General features: G+C 43.3%; 1 protein-coding gene across 8 annotated transcripts in view; it reads right to left on the bottom strand.

The window, feature by feature from the left end:
• Positions 1-21487, bottom strand: part of LOC124776255 (thiamine transporter 1-like) — a 562692-nt gene that overhangs the window by 112432 nt on the left and 428773 nt on the right. The window lies entirely within an intron of this gene.

The raw sequence follows: 21487 nt of genomic DNA, 5'->3' as shown, positions 1-21487 counted from the left end.
TTCAGAGATAGTTTTAGGAAAAATATTGGTCTTCAAGTGCACAAGAGAAGTTGATCTCAGATTTGTGGAATCCTAAATACTAGAGTAATGCCTGGGGTACAATGTGCAAGTATTTTGACTGGCATTTAACAAGGGCAAAATATTTAGATCGACCAATGGAAGAAGAGGGATTAGTTAGAATTTTAATAAGACATCTACCTACTTATGCTAGAAAAGATATTCTATGCAGTGGGTGTAGAGGAATTGTTATCATTTGTAGATGCACTCGATGCAATCAATAAATACCGGAACAAGAACTTGCATGTGCAAGAAAATTTGAATTTTAGGAGGAATAATATGAATCATAATAATCAGTCAAAGCATTATGAATCCAATCTTGCCCGAGTCCACCGACCTAGCAGGAATGTAAATAGAGGGGGTTGCTCGCGAGGACCATTAACGTCCAACCTCGGTCCGGTAACTACGCAGGAATTCGTGCCCAGCAACAGCTGTGGAACGGGGGGTAACACAGTTACAATGTTTCGAAATTGTCCCATGGTTGCTACCCATGAGGAAAATGTGGAGCGATCTCTGGACCCAGGGCCGGGGCCCAGGACCTCGAAATATATTGAGAGGCCTAAATAAGAGGGTACATGTTTCCTTTATGCATAAAGTACCTACCAAAGAGTGGCTACTGCTGGAGGAAATGAACAAAATAACTATGCCACCACCACCTATTATAACAAGAGAGATAGAAAACCACAAAGTAGACATATTCATCGATTCTGGTAGTGAAGTATCACTTATTTCTAAAGAATACTTTAATACACTAAAAACTAAAAGTAATTTACCTGTTTTACCAGTAACTGGGGTATACATAGTTGGTATAACTGGAAAGAAGAGTAAGGTTGTTAAATACAAAACATTGGCACACTGCCGTATAAGTGATATGACGTTTAGACAACCTTTGCTAGTAGTGGAAGACATAAATAGAGACGTATTGTTTGGTTTAGACTGGTTAACCGATTTTAATGTTATACTAAATTTCGATGAGAACTGTATTTATGTGGGGGAACTTGAGAATAAACATTGCATGAAGTTTGTGATGGACAGCTATGTGTATAAACAAATATCTGAACACCAAAGTTTACAATTAACTGCATCAGCTCAGTTGTCTCCAGAGATAGAGTTAACTAATACTGCATCTCCACAAGACAACTTTCACAAAAAGGTAAGTGTATCTGAAGTGTTAAATATTGAACAGCAAATGGATTCAGTGAAAATATTGTCTAAATACCATTCAGTATTTTCAGAGAATCCGGGTACCGTTAGCGATTATGTTTGCAAATTTAAGATTAAGGATGAGACTCCGTTTTTTGCAAACCATACCCTATACCTATAAGTCTTAAGGAAGCAGTTAGGGAGGAGATTAATAAAATGATTGGTCAAGATATAACAGAAAGGAGTATGAGTGTCTATAATAATCCCTTAGTAGTAGTGAAAAAAGCTACAGTTGGAGTGAAATTGGTGCTAGATGCACGCACTCTCAACCGTCATATTGAAACCGAAAGAGATCGTCCGGTTAATATAGATGAATTAGTAACTAACTTTAAAGATGCCCAGTATTTTAGCTCCATTGATCTGATGGTTGGGTACTGGCAAATCCGGTTACATCCCGATTCAAAAAAGTATACTGATTTTTTGTTCAACGAAAATCTTACCACTTTAATGTACTACCTTTTCGACTAAAAATATCAGTATCAGTATTTATAAGAGCACTTGATAGTGGATGACATCTTGATTATTTCACCTACTTGGGAAGAACATTGTAGGACATTGAAAAAAACTTTGGAGCTATTTAAGGAAAAGGGTATCACCTTAAAGTTAAGCAAATCTCACTTTGCAAGGCAGGAATTAAAAGTTTTTAGGACACATCGTGAGAGTAAAAGGCATTAAACCAGATCCCGAGAGAATCGAGGCTATTAAAAACTGTCCATCTCCTCCAAACGTTAAACAACTAAAAGGGTTTCTGGAAATGGCAGGTTATTATCGACGCTATGTGCAAAGCCTAGACTATTAAGATTATTACGTACAGGTATATCATGGAATTGGGACCAAGAGATCCAAGAAGCCTTTGACAAACTAAAACAAGCTTTAGTAAATGCGCCTATCTTACAACATCCCGTAATGAATGAACCTTTTAAGATAGCAACTGGTGCCTCAGATTATGGTATTGCAGCAGAATTATTCCAAGGGGAATGGGAGATAGTAACCTATGATCATAGATCTATTGCATTTATTAGTCGAAGCTTAAATAAGCATGAACAAAATTATACTGCTACCGAGAAAGAATTGCTAGCGATAGTTTGGAGCATAAAATCTACATTTATATTGACCACCAGGCTTTGTCATTCCTAATGAGTAGTAGATTATTACACAGTAGACTAATGAGGTGGATGTTGTTTTTACAAGAATATGATATTAAAATACAATGTATAAAAGGATCAGAGAATATAGAACCCGATGCTTTGTCGCGACTACCTCAAAACATGAAAGACCTACAACGTATAGAAGGACCGGGGGTAGTTTTTGCAATCAATTTTATAACAACAGAATATCCAACAAGGAAAGTACATGAGTTAGCCCAAACGATAACAAAAAATATTAAACATGGCACTTATTTTACAGAGATCTATGCCATGTGTATAAGAGAGTCATTACCGGTAAACAAAAGGGAACAGTCGAAGGTAACAAATCACAACTTGTTCTGGAGAAACAGCAAAGAGTCAAGCTATTGGCGGTTGTGTATACCACAAATAGCAGAGTCTAAATTAATACAGAACATTCATAAGGATATGGCCACTTTGGAGTGAAAAAGTGCATAGGTCACATGAATAAATTTTATTATTTTAAGTGATTAGGACATAAGGTAACTGCTACTATTAAAACATGTGACATCTGTCAGAAAGCTAAGGAGAATAATACCCATGTAAAGTGTAAGATGTATCCGAATATTCCTAAAGCATTACTTGACCTCACAGCTGCCGATTTTTTTGGACCCATACCCAAAGGGAAGGGAGGTGTGGTTTATATATTAGTACTTATAGAATGTTGGTCGAAATATGTAAGACTGTATCCTATTAAGAAGGCTAATGTGCAAACCGTGATCAAGTGTTTGCAAGAATATTTTATAGCTACAAGTAAACCGAGGCATTTTCTTTCTGATAATGGACCTCAGTTTACCAGCAATGAAGTTAAGGAATTATTAGCCTGGGAAAATATACAACACATTTTAATATCCAACTATAATCCATCTTTGAACCCTTGTGAAAGAGTAATGAAAGAGATTGGTAGGTTGTGCCGCACATATTGCCATGACACTCATACCTCATGGGCGGAAATAATTAAAGATTTTGAGCTTATTCTGAACGAACTACCGCATTTGTCTACAGGAATGATACCCGTAGAAGCCATTGGCAAGCCATTTATAGGAGAACCTCTAATTAAGTGTTTTACGTGGCCAGAGCAAAAAGCTACTGATCACCAAGCAATTCAGAAAAGAGTTGGTAGAAACTTACATAGGAGCGCCCAACAAAGGGTAGATAAATACAATGCAACTGCAACTGACCCAGAATACCACTTAGTGAAACAACACCTTCAAATTTCAGCACTGAAAAAAGAAACACACAAATTTTTTTCTGAAATACGTAGGACCTTATCGTATTCAGTCAATATTACACCACAAAACCCTATATTTAGTAGATCCTGTGACGGGAGAGGTAAAAGGAATGTATAATGTTAAGGATATGTACAAAAGCCCCCGGGACATTGATGTTCTGTGTCAACGGGCGCTGTAGTAACACTGTTCACGTTTACGTCGCACTTCACTTAGCGTAGACCGGGACTGTGCCCTATGCATGCCCGATGTTTACTGACTGGGCACGGCCCGTGCTGACTGAGTTGTTGTTGTTGTTACGCCGGCAGAGGTCGCGTCCGAATTCTCGCGTGCCCTCTGGTGGACGGGACTCTACTTGCGGCAACTGCCGTCCGTGACGCGCCGTGCCGATGTGCGCCTCCCGCAATCTTTCCGGTGGCTAGTGCACTCCTCCTCCTTCGGGGGGTGAAGCCACTGTGATCCACTGCGTTGGAAGGTGGAGCGTCGGGCAGGAGCGATGACCTCCATATCCATTGGAAGGCCGGAGTCGAGGGGATCTGCCAACCCTCGAGCCGGAACCTTCGAATACGGCTGGAAGTGACCCACACAAAGAGGCCCTCGTCGTTCCACCACCGGAGCCCGAGACAGAACGGGTGACAAGCTGTCGAACTCCAGATCCTGTTCCACCTCTGGAGGGGCAAGACCCAGTGGCGGCGACAATGGGGAAGGGACGACCACAGGTGAGCCAGCCTCCTGAGAAACCGGGCCTGCGAGGGGGGCCGGCTCTCGCTGGGGCATCTCGCACAATGGCGATACCGGTGCTGGAGCTACTGGAGGCTGCCAAGTCTGAGAACCATCACAGTGCAGCAGAGTCACAGCAGGGTGGCGGCAATGGGGAAGCCGGTGTACGAGAGTTCAGAGGGTGGGTGCTCAAACATAGACGTAGCTGATTTTGGTGACAACATACCACCCGGTCCTCCGCCTGCAAGTTATAGAGCCGGTGGCCATTTCGGCGCAGGACCACCGCCGGTATCCAACGTGGATTGCGACCAAACCCACGTGCCCAGACCGACATACCCAGTGGAAAGCCAGGTACTCCATTTTGCGAAGACTGGCGAGGACCAGGCCAGAGGAGGTGCAGCAGAGTCCTACGTTGGCGCCCATGGAGGAGCTCTGCAGGGCTGCGGTCTCCCATTGGTGTGGTCCGGTATGCCGTCAGGAAAAACGTCAGTGCCTCCTCCGCAGGAAAGTCGCGCACATACTTTTTCATCTGTGTCTTAAATGTGCACACCATGCGCTCGGCTTCCCCATTCGTTTGTGGATGGAAGGGGGGAGAGCAAACGTGCCGAATACCGAAGCACCTACAAAAATCCTGGAAGGTCTGCGAAATAAACTGTGGTCCATTGTCCGAGACCAGGGTGAATGGCAGACCTTCCACAGAAAAGATTTTTGCTAGTGCCTGGATTGCAACTTCTGAAGTGGCTGAGGAGCAGTGAACCACATATGGGAATCGGGAATAAGCATCAATGACAATGAGCCAAAAGCCATTGAGAAAAGGGCCCGCAAAATCGATGTGAACACGTTCCCATGCATGGGTTGCCGGCGGCCATGAAGAGAATGTTGCACTGGGAGATGCCTGTTGGCTCGCACACTGGGAACAGGCTGCCACCAAGTGCTCAATTTCTCTGTCAATACCGGGCCAGTACACATGTCTGCGAGCCAAGGTTTTAGTATGGGAAACACCCCAGTGCCCCTCATGTAATAACGTGAGGACCTACCTTCATAAACTTGCAGGAACAACCACATGAGGAGCTGTATCATCGGTAGTCAGAAGGAGAACTCCGTCCAAGACCGAGAGGCGGTCTCGTAGAATAAAATAATTACGAAGAGGGTCTGAGGCCTGGCCTGGAGGGCGGGATGACCACCCCTGCTAAATGAGGCAAACTACCTGCCAGAGAAACAGGTCAGCAGCCGTTTCCCTGGTGACTCGAGAACTAGTGATCGGGAAGCCATCAACCGCTTTGCGGGACGCCACATCCAAATGAAAACACATAATCTCCTCTCGATCGAACGTAGGATTCGGGCCCACCAGAAGACGGGAAAGAGCGTCAGCGTTGGCATTCTGTCCGGTAGGGCGAAAATGAATGTCATAATGGTACTTAGAGAGGAACAAGGCCCAGTGCTGTAGTCTGTGGGCCGCCCTATCCGGAATCTGAGAGGCAGGGCCAAATAACGATATTAACGGCTTATGGTCAGTGATTAACTGAATCTTCGTGCCATACAAGAAAGGGTGAAACTTGATAACATCATAGACAATGGCCAAAGCCTCTTTTTCCACCTGGGAGTACTGGTCCTGGACGGGACTAAGAGTTTTAGACGCAAACGCCAGCGGTTGCTCGGAACCATCTGTGTTGCGATAGGCCAGGACCGCCCCCACCCCATACTGCGAAGCATCGGTAGCGAGGACCAACGGCTTATGGGGGTCAAAAATAGCCAAACAAGGCGCTGACGTGAGGAGGCCCTTCAACAAGGTGAACGCTCGCTCGCATGCAGGCGACCAGTCAAAAGGAACACCCTTGCGCAGAAGGCAGTACAGGGGGCGGGCTACGGTGGAAGTCCTGGGAATGAACCGGTGGTAATAGGCTATCTTGCCTAAAAAAGCTTGTAACTCTTTCAGTGAAGCGGGCCGAGGAAGGTCGACGATACCTTGGACCAAACTTCCTAGTGGCTGGACACCATGCCGAGAGATGGTGTAGCCCACATACTCAATGGACGGTTGGAAGAAGTTTGACTTATGCAGGTTGTAACGCAAGCCCACAGACCTGAATTTGAGAAAGAGGGTGCGAAGGTTGTGCAAGTGTTCCTTCGCGCTGCGGCCTGTGACAATTATGTCATCCAAGTAATTAATACAATGAGGGATTGTCAACGTGACGTGCTCAAGATAACGCTGGAATGTCGTCGGGGCACTGGATATTCCGAAGGCCAACCACTGGTATTGGTATAGGCCAAACGGGGTGTTGGCAACCACCAGCCGTTTGGAGTCCTCATCAAGTGGTATCTGATGATAAGCCTCCGAAAGATCGATTTTCGAAAAATATTGGCCTCCTGCCACGGCGGAGAACAATTCATCAGCATGAGGCAAAGGATAGGTGTCCACCACCAATTGGGAATTAATGGTGGCCTTGGAATCGCCACAAAGACGTAATTTTCCCGAGGGCTTCCTTACAATAACGAGGGGCAAAGCCCACTCACTAGAAGAAATGGGAAGAACGACCCCTAGGGCTGTCAGCCGGTCTAGCTCTTCCTTTACCTGAGGGCGGAGAGCCAAGGGGATCTGCCTCGTGCGTAGAAAACGTGGGCGAGCCGACGCCTTCAAAGTTAAGTGAGCTTCAAAATCTGAAACACGCCCCAGGCCCTCCTCAAAGATATCTGGAAAGTCTGAGATCAAAGATTCCAATGATTGGTAGGGAACATCTTCGGAGACCAACTGTATGGTGTCAGCGATAAAAAACCGGACGCTTGAAAGGCATCCAGGCCAAAATGGTTAGCGGAGCTCGCATCACTGACAACAATAAAAGTAATAGGCCGAGTGACTGATTTGTAAGTCACGTCGGTAGTGAATTGACCATTAACTGTTTACCATAACCGCGTAGGCGCCGGTAAACTGGCGCCAATGGGGGCGATCCAAGGTCAGAATAAGTTTGGGCATTCAACAACGAAACTGCCGCGCCCATATCTACTTGCAGTCGTAACCAGCGCGACAGAACCAACACCTCGATAAAGAGTTTGTGGGCCGATGCGTCAGGAGCCTGTCCCGATGAAACTACCTGAACGTCAACGTCCATGTCCTCTGTACCTGCTTCCTTCGATTCTTTTGAGGCTGAGCGGCAAACTTTAGCAATGTGTCCTTTTTTATTACATTTGCGACAAACGGCCCAACGCTGGGGGCACTCTGACCGATCATGATGTATATAGCACGACGCACAGGACCGGCAAAGTGGGGATCCTGGGGAAGGGGGGTGGGAAGGGTTTCCTGTCTTTGGGGCTGTCTTCTTTCTTTCTTTGATCTTAGCAACCAATCCTTTTATTTCCTTTCTTACTTCTCTTAAGAGTACCAATCTATCTTTCCCTCTGTCCACATTCCTATACTTCTAGCGCTGAAGTCCTTCTCTTTTCCGTGATAAATCTGCAACTAGGAACCTTAGAGGGCCTAAGAATCAGGACGCACGATCACACTTCCACACTCAAACAATTAAATACAAAGACACAGACAAGTAATACACAGGGAGGTGTAACAACCGTCACAGATAAGGGGGGAAATAGTGCTCAGGAAGGGCTTGAGCACATGTGCTAAGTAATTATGGGTGCACATCTCAAGTGAAATGGTATAGTAAGCTTAAGCTAAAGGAACAAGAGGGGACAAAGTGTATATCCACCTGTGTTCATAGCTATAGTAGTACAAAGTAATATGAATGGAGATAAAAAGAAAGATATTAAGCCAGAGGTATCGAGTCAAATAAGTTTCTGATGAATAATAGGATTGTGCAGACTGAATAGCTCGAAGAAAATAAATAAATTTGCGACCATGGACGAAACATATTTAGTTATTAAGGCTATATAAGTGAGCTGTAAGCAGTGAACAAGCAAAGAATTTAAGCAGGTAGGCTGAAGGACTCAGGAGGAGGAAAGGAGAGGAGGTACATAGAAATTTTACCAGGAAATTTTAAATAAAATAGTGTGCAGAGGAGTACAAAAGGGGCAAGACTAGGAATCACTGTTAGAGAAGATAGGGAGGGTGCATCCAATATAGATGAAATGAGAGAAGAGAGGCAGGAAGGCAGCCCCAGAGGAGGCTGACCTATACTGTGCGGGCAGGGGCACCAAAAAGGGGAATGACCTGTACCATAGCTTAGTATAAATGGAAGGGGCGTACCTACCCAAGGATGAGGAAGAAGATGTTTTCATAGTATCAAACCTTACGTCAATTGGAACCCAAAGGGAAAGGGTGGTATAGTGACCCGAGATTGTAGTGGAAAGTTTCTCCTGGTAAATTTGAATTCTAAAATTTAAATTTTTTAAATAGAAAAGATGAGTCCTGCGCGAGGAAATAGAAAAAGGAGAAAACCCTCAGAACAACAAATTTTTTTCAGACCCGGAAAACCAGTGGTTATCATTGCAACAGCTTAAAAAAAAAAAGACTCGCCTCAGAATAACGCCTGAACTTTGAAACTGGCTAAGGGGAGGGATTTATTTTGGCTCAATCCTGGAAGCAAGAGTAGATAAATCTATTGGAAATAGCTAATACTTGTTGTACTATTAATTTATCATACTACTATGTCTACGAAAGATATTATCAACAGCTTAATGAAATACCGAAGATGGAGGAGAGTTTTTGTACCTAATGTTTTTATGTAGTACAAAGTAACAAGGTAAGTGTTAAGAAAAAAATTATTAAAATACATGTTGTGTGCAAAATAATGAGTGTTTGAGCTAAGGGGAGGGATATGTAGTGCCCCCAGAATTTTACAAAAGTCTGGAGACACTTGTGTTCCAGCCATTTCAAATACGCGTTATTTTAAAGTAGGGCATAAGGATGAGCATGGGATACTGCACCCATTTGTGCAGGCGAAACTGGAAGGGAGATAATTCGTAGGCGCTGGCAAGTGTTCAGCACGACCTGCCAAAAATAAAATACGGCCCGGAAGCTCTGTGGCCAGCTGCAAAGAGTAATGTAGCTTTGTATTGTTGAAAAACAAATGGAGTGACGAGATAGTGACTGTTTAGTAGATGTTGAACTGCTGTTGAGAGTACGTGGACTGGACGTGGATAGTCAGCCACGATAAAAGCTTATGTATTAATTGTGTTCAAAAACGTGTAATTAACTGATCTTGGGAGGCCTGTAATGTGTGGGCTTATGTCATAAAGTTTCATTGTTTTTTTTGTACAAAGTGGAAATAAATATGTTCTGGTGCAGTGAATGATATTCCAAGAGTAGCGTATTATTTAAATAAGAAGAGAGAGAGCGAGAGAGTGAAAATTTCCCCTTCCTAGCAGTGAAATCTTCGGAGAAGCGTCCAGTGCTAGTAGAAGCCATCGGCGCTGCAAGAAAGCAGAACCAGCATTCTTCAACAAATAAGTCCACGAAAACGCTTAAGCTGTGTAGAGAGAGCTTAATATTACACCGGGCCACCGCAGTACAAATAAATTTAAGCCTACAACTGACGATTACTGCAAGTCTGTGCCGGTGTGGGACGAGAGTCCAGCCACGGTGCTCAATGATCAGCAACAATGGCCACTGGCACAGCCCCCATTACGATTTGCTAGTGGTTCAGTAGTCCGGGCTCAGGGTTTCGGCTGCCGACCGAAGTAGAGTGTACCGACGGTCGACAGCCGCCCGGGCCACTGTCGCTGTACAGTGTGCACCGCAACCTGCTACATCCTCGTGCCGTGGTGGCAGCTGCCAGTGAGCCACCAGCTCCAGCTCCTCCCTCCGTGCCTGTCCCAGGTTCGTGGAGCATCCGTGCTGTAGGACCAGACCTGCTCTCCTTGTGGTTATCACTGCCACTTGCCTCCCCTTCAGGGTCCCGCCCCCTGATTTCTGCCGGATCTTCTCACTTTATTTGCTGCCACCGGCAATTCCACTGCCTTTGGGTTCTTCGGCACTGGTGCCCCCAGATTCCCTGACCGAGCAGTTGACACATTCAGCATTAGCACAGTTCTATCGTGTTGAGAATATACCGGTGCCCTTAACATTGCACCTGGGGGAGTGGCAGCGGTATCTGTTCGTGACTGCACCGTTTGTCACCTACTCTCCGATTCTGGCCCGGAATCTCTTTCTGCTGCCACTGTCATTGCCTGCCATTCCTACTGCAGAGGGCACGGATGATTCACCAGTTGTCCTGATGCCGACGTCAGTGGAGGACCCTTTCCCCAAAAGGGCAGGGGTACTATAACCGTTCGTGTGATGCTTGAATATGCACCGTGGCACCTTGCTGCTGGTGTGCTATATTCTGAATATCCCATCAATGGCATTTGCATTGGCCAGCCACCTGAGGCCACCTGTGGTATGCCATATGACTTGTGCCCGTAACACAGTATCCACTGTGCCATCTACTGGAAACCTCCTCCTTGTAAGTGCAGTGCAGCGGGCACTCGCTCTCATATTAAGTTATACTTATTGTCAGAAACTACTTGTATCACCATATGGATCATTTATATGTTTGCGTCTATGTTGTCAACTGTTGTTTGCTTGTATGTGGAAGGAGAACAAACTTAGGTGCATTGTGGCTGCACTGTTGTTCATATGATAATCTGATTCTGCCATAACAGTTGTAGAATCATTAGTGGAAGCTCTGTGCCCAGTAGTGCGGATATGCCCCGAACATCGAGCGTCAGTTGGGGGTGACTTTCATCTACTGAGCGTAGAATGGGACATCTGTGGATTCACTGCACGTTGTACGGATAAGCAGTCTCATGACGATTGTACAATGTAGGCTTTCGCAGCCAGTGTCATCTTCAGTTGAAACTTCAAGGCCGAGAGGCTGTGGTTGACGTTTAAAATTTCCACCTGACGTTTCGTTCCATCTGTGGGTGACATCTTCTGAGGTCGTCTGGCTACTGGGCATAAGATGTCTCCCTTAGACAGAGACGAAACGTTAGGTGGAAATTTTATACGTCGACCACAGCCTCTCGGCCTTGAAGTTTCAACTGAAGAGTCTTCTGATGTCTGAACATGGTTTTCAAAGACTGCCTTGAACAACTAGTTAGAAAACTCATATGCAATGGAAATGTTTCAGATCTTGTAGTCACGGACAGGCTTGACCTTATCTACAGTGTCGTATAGAGACAGGCAGTAGTGGTTACTGAAGTTAATACACTTGTCCGAGAGGCTAGGAGAGAATTTGTCCTAGAAAAAGCAGATAAGCATTGTTAGCATCTCACTTAGGCAATAAATGGGCATCATTTAGCTCCAATATGATAGACATAGAGGAATTACAGGCATAGTTTAAAATGACTGTAAATTGTGCTCTCGTCATGTGTGTGCCAAGTAGGTCAATTAGGGATGGAAAGGATCCTCCGTGGTTTACTAGCCAAATTGGGTAAATACTGAGGAAATGGAGATTGTTGTACTCTCAGTTCAAAAACAAATGCATAAATGTTGACAGGTAAAAGTTAGTAGAAATTTGTATGTCCTTACAAAGGTCAGTGTATAAAGCACAAAACTTCCTCCATCATATCTTAGCACCACGTCTTGCCTAGAACATCAGAAAATCCTGGACATACGCTGAAGTGCCAAAGAAACTGGTACAGGCAGGCATATTCAAATATAGAGATATGGGGGTGTAAAGCTAGTTCGCGTCTGTAGTGTAACACTACATGTGCACCCTGGGTAACGCTAAATGAACTAGCACATACTGGCAGTCAGATAATCTGAGTTATGTCACCAGACAGACCAAACGGCACTTCTCAGGTTCCTCTGACCAGAAAACTCGGACCCATGGTTCGAATTTGTCACATAAACATAGAAGGCATAAGTTATGCTAAGTGCCAGTTTCTATCAAAACTATTAAAAAATGACAACATTGACTTGGTTGCTATACAGGAAACTCATTGTGATACAGTGCAACAACTAAATAAAAGGGGCAAAATACCAGGCTAGGAACTGTAGGGAGCGATCTGTCATAGGTCTTATGGAGTAGCCACATATGTCAAACAAGATATTGAAAATGCTTTCCTAATTTCTACATCCACCAACAAAGACATTCATAACGTTGTCACAAAAATCGGAAGCATTACCGACTCCAATATTTATAAGCCACCTGCTACACGTTGGCCAGCCCACATTCTTCAAACTCAGCCACATCCTGCTGCATACGCTGGGGATTTCAATAGTCATCATGAACAGTGGAAGTATAAAGACAATGATGCAAATGGAGAAGCACTAGCAAAATGGGCAGAAGACGAATACTTATACCATGTACTTGTATTTATAAGCCACCTGCTACACGTTGGCCAGCCCACATTCTTCAAACTCAGCCACATCCTGCTGCATACGCTGGGGATTTCAATAGTCATCATGAACAGTGGAAGTATAAAGACAATGATGCAAATGGAGAAGCACTAGCAAAATGGGCAGAAGACGAATACTTATACCATGTACTTGATGCTAAGGATCGATTTACATTTATATCAGCTGCCTGGAGACAGGAATAGAACCCTGACCTGTGTTTCATCTCGTCCAACAACATGCCCTCGCGTAGAGTTCTGCCAGACTTTCCGCAGTCAACACTGTCCAATCATAATAGAGGTAGGAACTCAAATTCCCCTAATTACCTCTATTCCTTGCCCATGATGGAATTTTTAAAAAGCCAATTGGACAGGGTTCTCCACAGATCTGGACAAATGTTTGGGATGGATACCACCTACTAGCAAAAATTACCAAAGATTTGTTGGTGCCATGACAAGCATGGCCAAGAAGCACACACCAAGAGCGTATCGCAAAGAATACATCCCTGGATGGTTCCAAACCAGCGTAGAACTATACCAGAGCTTCCTTGAATCCGGAGATCAAGAAATAGCAGATGAACTGCTTCACAGCTTGGATGCTGCCAGAAGACAAAAGTGGACGGAAACTGTAGAAAGCCTCAATTTCCAAACATCTAGCAGGCAAGCATGGTCACTGCTGAGAAAATTAGGTAGCAGCCCACCAACACAATGACAAAAAGCAGCTGTAAGACCAAATGCCATAGCTGCACATCTAGTTAACACGTCTAGGACACCAATGGATAAAACGCATACAATCCAAGTGAAGCGAAAACTCAAAATCTTAAAACATGAAGCCACAGAAACTGAACACTCTCACCCTTTCTCTAGCGAAGACATAGAAAAAGCTCTGAAAGATGTCAAACCAACAAAGGCACCAGGTTTCAACAACGTTCACCCTGAATTCATAATAAACTGTGGCAAGTATACAAAAGTATGGCTGGCTCAACTTTTCACAAACATACTGCAAACTGGCAATATCCCACAAGAACTCAAACGATCTAAGGTAATAGCTATTCTAAAGCCTGGGAAGCCAGCTGACAACCCAAAACACTACAGACCAATTGCCCTGCTGTCTGTAATTTACAAATTACTAGAGAGGCTTATATATAGCAGAATTAGCCCAGAATTGTTCAGGGCGATCCCAGTTGAACAGGCAGGCTTTTGGCCAGGAAGAAGTTGTACTGACCAGGTGTTGTCACTCACTACTTACATTGAGGCTGGATTCCAGAGAAAATTGAAAACATCAGTCGCCTTTATTGACCTCTCAGCAGCTTACGACACTGTGTGGAGAGAAGGCATCATGTACAAAATTCTTCGAGTAATTCCTTGCAAATCTATAGCACGCTTAATAAACAGCATGCTCAATGATAAGGTGTTCCAAATAAGTATGGACACTGACTACAGCTCCATCAAAAAACTAAAGAATAGCTTACCACAAGGATCAGTGCTTGCACCACTGCTGTTTAGCCTCTATATTGCAGACCTGCAGGAAACACAATCGAGAAAGTTCGGGTATGCTGACGATTGGGCCCTTGCTACAAGATGTAGCACAATTGAAGCATCTGAGGATATCCTAACAAAAGACCTGAAGATAATGGGAGAATATTTCTGTAAGTGGACACTTCAACCAAATGCTTCCAAAACAGAGGTTAGTTGCTTCCATCTCAACAAGAAACTCGCTGGAAAGGAACTCAACATTCGATTTGAAAACACCGTTCTCAGGCATAATGAAACTCTGAAGTACTTGGGGATGACGCTGGACAGAACACTATCTTTTAAAGAACACCTAACAAAGATTGCTGAAAAATTAAAGACAAGAAACAACATTATTCAAAAACTCTGTGGTACTACCTGGGGAGCAACGGCCTCCACTCTCTGCACCTCTGCTTTAGCAATTGTATTCTCAGCTGCCAAATACTGTGCTCCAATTTGGCTAAACAGCCAACATATAAAAAAGGTGGATGTCCAGTTGCATAACACTCTAAGGATGATTTCTGGAGTAATTAAACCCACTCCAACGTAATGGCTCCCAACATTAAGCCACATCTCGCCACCACATCTGCGACGTACTGACGCCCTTGTACGTGAATACAAAAACATCATGAGAAATTGAAGCCTGCCAATCAACCAAGACATTGAGGCTGCAGACACTAATAGGCTTCGATCTAGGAACCCGCCAACAAGAACAGCAAGGAACTGTGTACAAGAAGGTTTCAGTATCACAAATGCATGGTCTGAAAAATGGAATGCATGGCAAAATCATAACATGCCTTTCATCACACAAAAGCCACCTGGTTTTGACCTACCATTCAAAACGTGGTCCACTCTAAATAGGATTAGAACTCGTCATGGCAGATGTGCTTACTCCCTGTATAAATGGGGTAAAATACCATCCCCTCAGTGTGACTGCGGAGAAAGTCAGACCATCAGCCACATTGTTGAAGAGTGTTTCAGAAGAGCCTATAATGGGAGCCCTGATGACTTCCTGCTGGCAACTCCAGAGTCAATAGATTATATTAATAGACTTGATGTTTGTTTGTAATCTGTAAACTTTGTTATATTAGTAATGTTGGTTTGCAATTATTAACATTTGTTATATTAGTGATTTGTCTGTTTGTTTCTTACATGTCTGTATTGCCATATGATAAATAAATAAAACAGAGATATGAAAACAGGCATAGTTGTTAGATCAATTACTGCTGCTACAATGGCAGGTTACCAAGATTTAAGTAAGTTTGAACGTGGTGATATAGTCAGCGCATGAGAGATGGGACACAGCATCTCCGAGGTAGTGATGAAGTGGGGATTTTTCAATATGACCGTTTCATGAGTGTACCATGAATATCACAAATCTGGCAAAACATTAAATCTCCAACATTGCTGTGGCTGTAAAAGGATCCTGCAAGAATGGGAATGGTGATGACTGAAGAGAATACAAGTGCAACCCTTACCCAAATTGCTGCAGATTTCAATTCTGAGCAATCAATAAGTGTCAGTGAGTGAACCATTCACTGAAACATTATTAATATGGGCTTTTGGAGCTGAAGGCTAACTCGTGTACACTTGATGACTGCACAACACAAAGCTCTATGCCTCGCCTGGGCCTGTCAACACTGATATTGGACTGTTGATGACTGGAAACACGTTGTCTGGTCATATGAGTCTCATTTCAAGTTGTATTGAGTGGATGGAGACAACCTCATGAATCCATGGACCCTGCTTGTCTCCAGGGGACTGTCAAGCTGGTGGAGGCTCTGTAATGGTGTGGGACATGTGCAATTGGATATGAGACCCCTGATATATCCAGAAATGACTCTGACAGGTGACACACACGTAGGGATACTGTCTGTTCACCTGCATCCACTCATTTCCATTATACATTCTGACAGACTTGGGCAATTCCATCAGGACATTGCTACACCCCACACATCCAGAATTGCAACAGAATGACTCCAGGAACACTCTTCTGAGTTTAAACACTTCTGTTGAGCATCAAATTCCTCAGACATGAACATTACTGAGCATATCTGGAATACCTTGCACCCTGGATTTCAGAAGAGATCTCCACCTCCTCGACCTTTAACGTATTTATGGACAGCCCTACAGGATTCATGGTCTCAGTTTCCTCAAGAACCACTTGAGATATTTAGAATTATATTAATACCCTCAGCTGCTGATGGGTGTTGATATATATCAACAGGGACAGGTGAAACGTGTACCCCGACCAGGACTCAAACCCGGAATCTCCTGCTTACATGGCAGACGCTCTATCCATCTGAGCCAAAGAGAGCACAGAGGATAGTGTGACCGCAGGGACTATCTCGCACACACTTTTCACGAGACCCACATTCTCACCTTGTATGTCCACACACTACATTCATAGTGTCCCACTCCAGCACACTCATTACTCGTGGAAGACATTCTTACCAAGTCCCATAAGAGTTCGGGGAATATGTGTGCATCCACACAGAAGAAGAAGGTCATGGCCGGTATTTCCAGAACTATATACTTACATGTATATGGTGTCTGTTCTTTCAGACATGTAGGAGAGAACAGACACCATTGATGACCTGCAGCCATCTAGAACGAAATCACTTACTTACTTGCTCCTTGGCTCTCCAGCCCTTGAAGGGCCTTGGCCTGCATCACAATATTCTGCCATTCTATCCGATCCATGGCTTTCCATCTCCATCATCTGACACCCAGCTTTTTCATGTCTTCTTCAACTCCATCCACCCATCTCTTTCTGAGGCATCCCCTCCACCGTCTGCCTCCAGCCTTGCCATCAAAAATCCTCTTACATGCTCTGTCTTCTTCCATTCTGACCATGTGCCCTGCCAACCACAGTTTTCTTATTTTAATGGTAGTAACAATGTCTGGCTCTTCAAAAAGGTATTGTAGTTCTGCATTTGTATGAATGCGCCAATCTTCTTGCTCATATACTGGGATGTATATTTTATGTAGCACCTTTCTCTCCCGTATGCTAAGGATCCGTTCCTCATTTACAGTCATGGTCCACATTTCGGCACCATACATAACAACTGGTCTTATAATTGTTTTGTAAATGAGGATTCTGGATTTTCGTGATAGAAGCGAACTCCTAAGCATGGGTAATGTGGCAAAGCAGTATCTGTTACCTGCTGCTATTCTGGATTTCACCTCACTGCCAATGTCATTTATCTCAGTGATAGTTGACCAAAGGTACTTGAAGTCTCTCACCCTTCCAAACTCCCTGTCGGCTATCCTTAAATTTGGTAGTTTTTGTTGGTTGGTCATTGTCATATACTTGGTCTTTTTTATGTTGACTGTCAGGCCAAGTTCCCATGCACCTTTCTCCAGTTGTTGATAGGCTTCACCTAGCACAGCAGTGTTTCGTATGAGTAATGCCATATTGTCAGTGTAGGCTAGGAACTGTAGTGAACGATTTAAGAAGGTTCCCCATTTATTTAACTCTATCTGACTTATGACTTTTTCTAGGCAAAGGTTGAATAGTAATGAGGAGATACTGTCACCCTGTCTAAGTCCCTTCCACACTTCCACTTCTCTGGAGATTTCGCCCTGTATTTTTACTTTACAGTTGGTTTCGCTGAGGGGCATCATAGAAAGTTTAATGAGCTTTTTAGCAATGCCACTCTTGAGATGCTATCATAGGCTTGTTTAAAGTCGATATAAAATTAGTGTATGTTAATCTGAGGTTCGAAACATTTTTCAAGTAGTATGTGCAATGTGAATATCTGGTCAGTTGTTGACCTATTTCTTCTAAAGCCACTCTGATATTCTCCAACTCTCTCTTCCACATATGTAGTAAGCCTGCTGGTTAGAATCTTGGAGAAAACTTTATGTGTAATATTTATTAGGGAGATTCCTTGATAGTTTTGGCACTTTAATTTATCCCCTTTTTTATGTATAGGGCACATTATAGCTGTTTTCCACTCCTTTGGCATGCTCTCCTCTTGCCAGATATTCAGTATTATTTTATGAATTGCTTTCCACAGTGTTTCCCCACCATACTTGAGAAGTTCAGCCTGGATCTGATCTTCTCCAGGTGCCTTATTGTTTTTTAAGGTCTTAATGGCTTGCATCACTCCCCCCAGTGTAGGTTCTGGTGTTAAAACCTTTGGTCCATAGTAAGTTAGTTCCACCTGTTCTTCTCATTCTAACCCTTCTACTTCCGGGTTCAGTAACTATTTGAAGTGTTCTGCCCACCTGTCAAGTATTTTATTACTCTCCCCTATCAAATCCCTTTCTTAGTTCCTACACATATTTGTTCTGGCTTGGAACCTGGTCTTTCCTTCTTTAATCTTTTGGTACATTTCATGACTTTGCTTCTCTTCTCCTAGCTGTTCAATTTCTTCCAGTTTTTTTCTTTTCTAGTGCTCTTTTTTTCTGTCTGCAGACCCTCTTCGCTATACGGTGCTTTTCATTATATTCGCTCAGATTTGCTCAAGTCGTTATCTGCAATAATTTCATTCATGCTATATTACGTTCCTCAATTCTTCTCATACATTCTTCGTCAAACCAATCTTCCTTTCTTTGAGCCTGTTCATGTCCTAAGATCTCTCCAGCTGCCTCAAGGATTGCAGTCTTACATCGTTTCCACATTACTTCTATATGTTCATTTGCTGTGTCAGTCTCATTCTTAATCCTCTCTTCTATTTTCATCTGATATGTTCTCTGTATTTCTTCTAATTTCAGTTTCTTAATGTCAGACCTCTTTTGTTTGGGGCCTTTTTGTTTACTCAATACTGAGATCATTTGTCTATATTTAATTCTCACTAGATGGTGGTCTGAATTGCAGTCAGCTCCACATTGGCTCCTTTAATTTCTCTTTATATTCTACTAATTATCCCTGCACAATTCTATGAGTGAATTACGTTTCCTACCTGACCATCTATATACTCGCAGAATCGATGTGCAAAGTAGTACAGTACTATTACTATTCTATGAGTGCATAATTACTCTTTGTAATATTATCTCTGGTGTGTTGAGAGGACTTCTAGGATCTTCTCCGTGCCAAATAGACGCATTGAATAATTGTAATTTTGTTATCGAGATTACTGGAAGAAAGAGATTGAAAATATATTGTATGCTACTCAAGAAAATATATACTGAGCATTTACATCAAAGGTGTAAGGAATTTCATTATATATGTATTCTCTAATTGGAAATTTGCACGGAGGCTGTCGTTTCGTTCGTAATCAGAAGTGAACTTCCAATGAATTGGAAATGAACCTGCAGTTATTAGATCCAAGAGCTCCATTATTTCATCATATAATTAAACTCTATCAAAGCAAACTTTCTGCTTGATCTGTGGTTTTCTGACTGACTACGCAATGCAAGAAAACCAAGACATTTTATTTACACAGGATTGTAGATCACTTCGAATCATCGAGACTGCAGACAAGGAGAGTCATCGTCCGATTCTGATTAAACAAGTAAAGCTTAATTATAACTTTCTTGAGTGACCGTGATGATTGTGAAATGGCTGCTTATGAATGAGATCATTAATAAAATACTAATAACTAACTTTCCTCCTCAACAGCAACCAGTATAAACACAATATTAGTTAAAATTATACTCCTAACATCCACTATGTCCGATCCATGTCTCCGATCAAGCAATATAGGGTCTATCTGATTTCTGGTTTGTCTATCTGGTGAAATCCATGTTTCTTTGTGTATTTTTTTTATGTGGGAAACATGTACAGCCGACAGTCATGCTTTGCTTATAGCAAAATCCACAGCCCTAAATCCATTGTCATTTGATATTTCATGTAGGCTATGTCTTCCTCTGGTTGGCTGAAAGGCCTTTTCTTTTCCTATTTTTGCATTCAGGTCTCCTATTAATATCTTGATATCGTGTTTGGGAGCCTGATCATACAGTTGTTCTACCTTACTGTAAAACTCATTCTTTTGTTGTTCACTGCCTCCTCTGTGAGTGAATGTACATTTATCAATGTAATGTTGAAAAATTTTCCCCTTAATCTTATTATGGACATTTGTTCATTGATTGGTTGGAAGCACATCACCACATGTTTCAGTTCCTTAGCGACCACAAAATCTGTTCCAAAGGTATTCATCCTCCCACCACTATAGAAGATAGTGAAATTTCCTGCATCGATTGTGTCACTCCCCTTCCACCTAATTTCCTGAAGAGCCGATATTTTTATACTGTCGTCGTTTGCTTGTGTTAGCAGCTGATGTAGGGCTCCAGCTTGGTATAGGCTCTGCACATTCTATGTTCCTGTGTACATATCTCTTATCCTTTTTTTGTTTGTTGGGGTCGTCATCGAAATATCTGTCTGGCTTATTCCCTTGCTAGCATTCGCAACAATTGATATTTTACAGGGGGAGAGTGTTAATCTTCTGCCCAACCATTTGGGGGGTTGCCCCTGACAGCTCGCAGGGTAGCATCCTTGTGCATCCTTAGCCTTTGTAGATCTCTCTATCAACTGCAAGGCAACAGGTGATTTGTATTGGGTGTACTCCCTTAGGGAGACTAGCTTCACCACACCTTTAGAGCCCTCCCTGCCCTATTAAAATTAGAATTATATTAATACCCTCAGCTGCTGAAGGGCATTGATATAGATCAACGGGGACAGGTGAAAATGTGTCCCAACCAAGACACAAACCCGGGATCTCCTGCTTAGATGGCAGACGCTCTACTATCCATCTGAGCCACCGAGGGCAAAGAGGATAGTGCAACTGCAGGGACTATTTCGTGCACGCTTCCCGCGAGACCCACATTCTCACCTTGTACGTCCACACACTACATTCGTAGTGTTTGCGGAACGTGTGCATCCGCACAAGAGGGGAAGGTCATGGCTGGTATATCCAGAACTATATACTTATATGGAACAGACACCATATCCATATAAGTATATATTTCTGGCAATACCGACCATGACCTTCTTCTTCTGACAGATGCACACATATTACCTGAACTCTTACAGGACTTGGTAAGAATGTCTTCCATGAGTAATGAGTGTATTGGAGTGCAACACACAAGGTGAGACTGTGGGTCTCGCAGGAAGCATGCATGAAATAGTCCCTGCAGTCGCACTATCCTCTGTGCCCTCGGTGGCTCAGATGGATAGAGCATCTGCCATGCAAGTGGGAGATCCTGGGTTCAAGTCCCGGTCAGGGCACACATTTTCACCTGTCCCGGTTGGTATACATCAACACCCGTCAGCAGCTGAGGATATTCATACACTACTGGCATTAAAATTGCTACACCAAGAAGAAACGCAGATGATAAACGGTTATTCATTGGACAAATATATTATACTATAACTGACATGTGATTACA

The sequence above is a fragment of the Schistocerca piceifrons genome, chromosome 2, assembly GCF_021461385.2.
Source record: "Schistocerca piceifrons isolate TAMUIC-IGC-003096 chromosome 2, iqSchPice1.1, whole genome shotgun sequence".
NCBI classification, from domain to species: domain Eukaryota; kingdom Metazoa; phylum Arthropoda; class Insecta; order Orthoptera; family Acrididae; genus Schistocerca; species Schistocerca piceifrons.
This window is presented reverse-complemented; position numbering and strand designations above follow the sequence as displayed.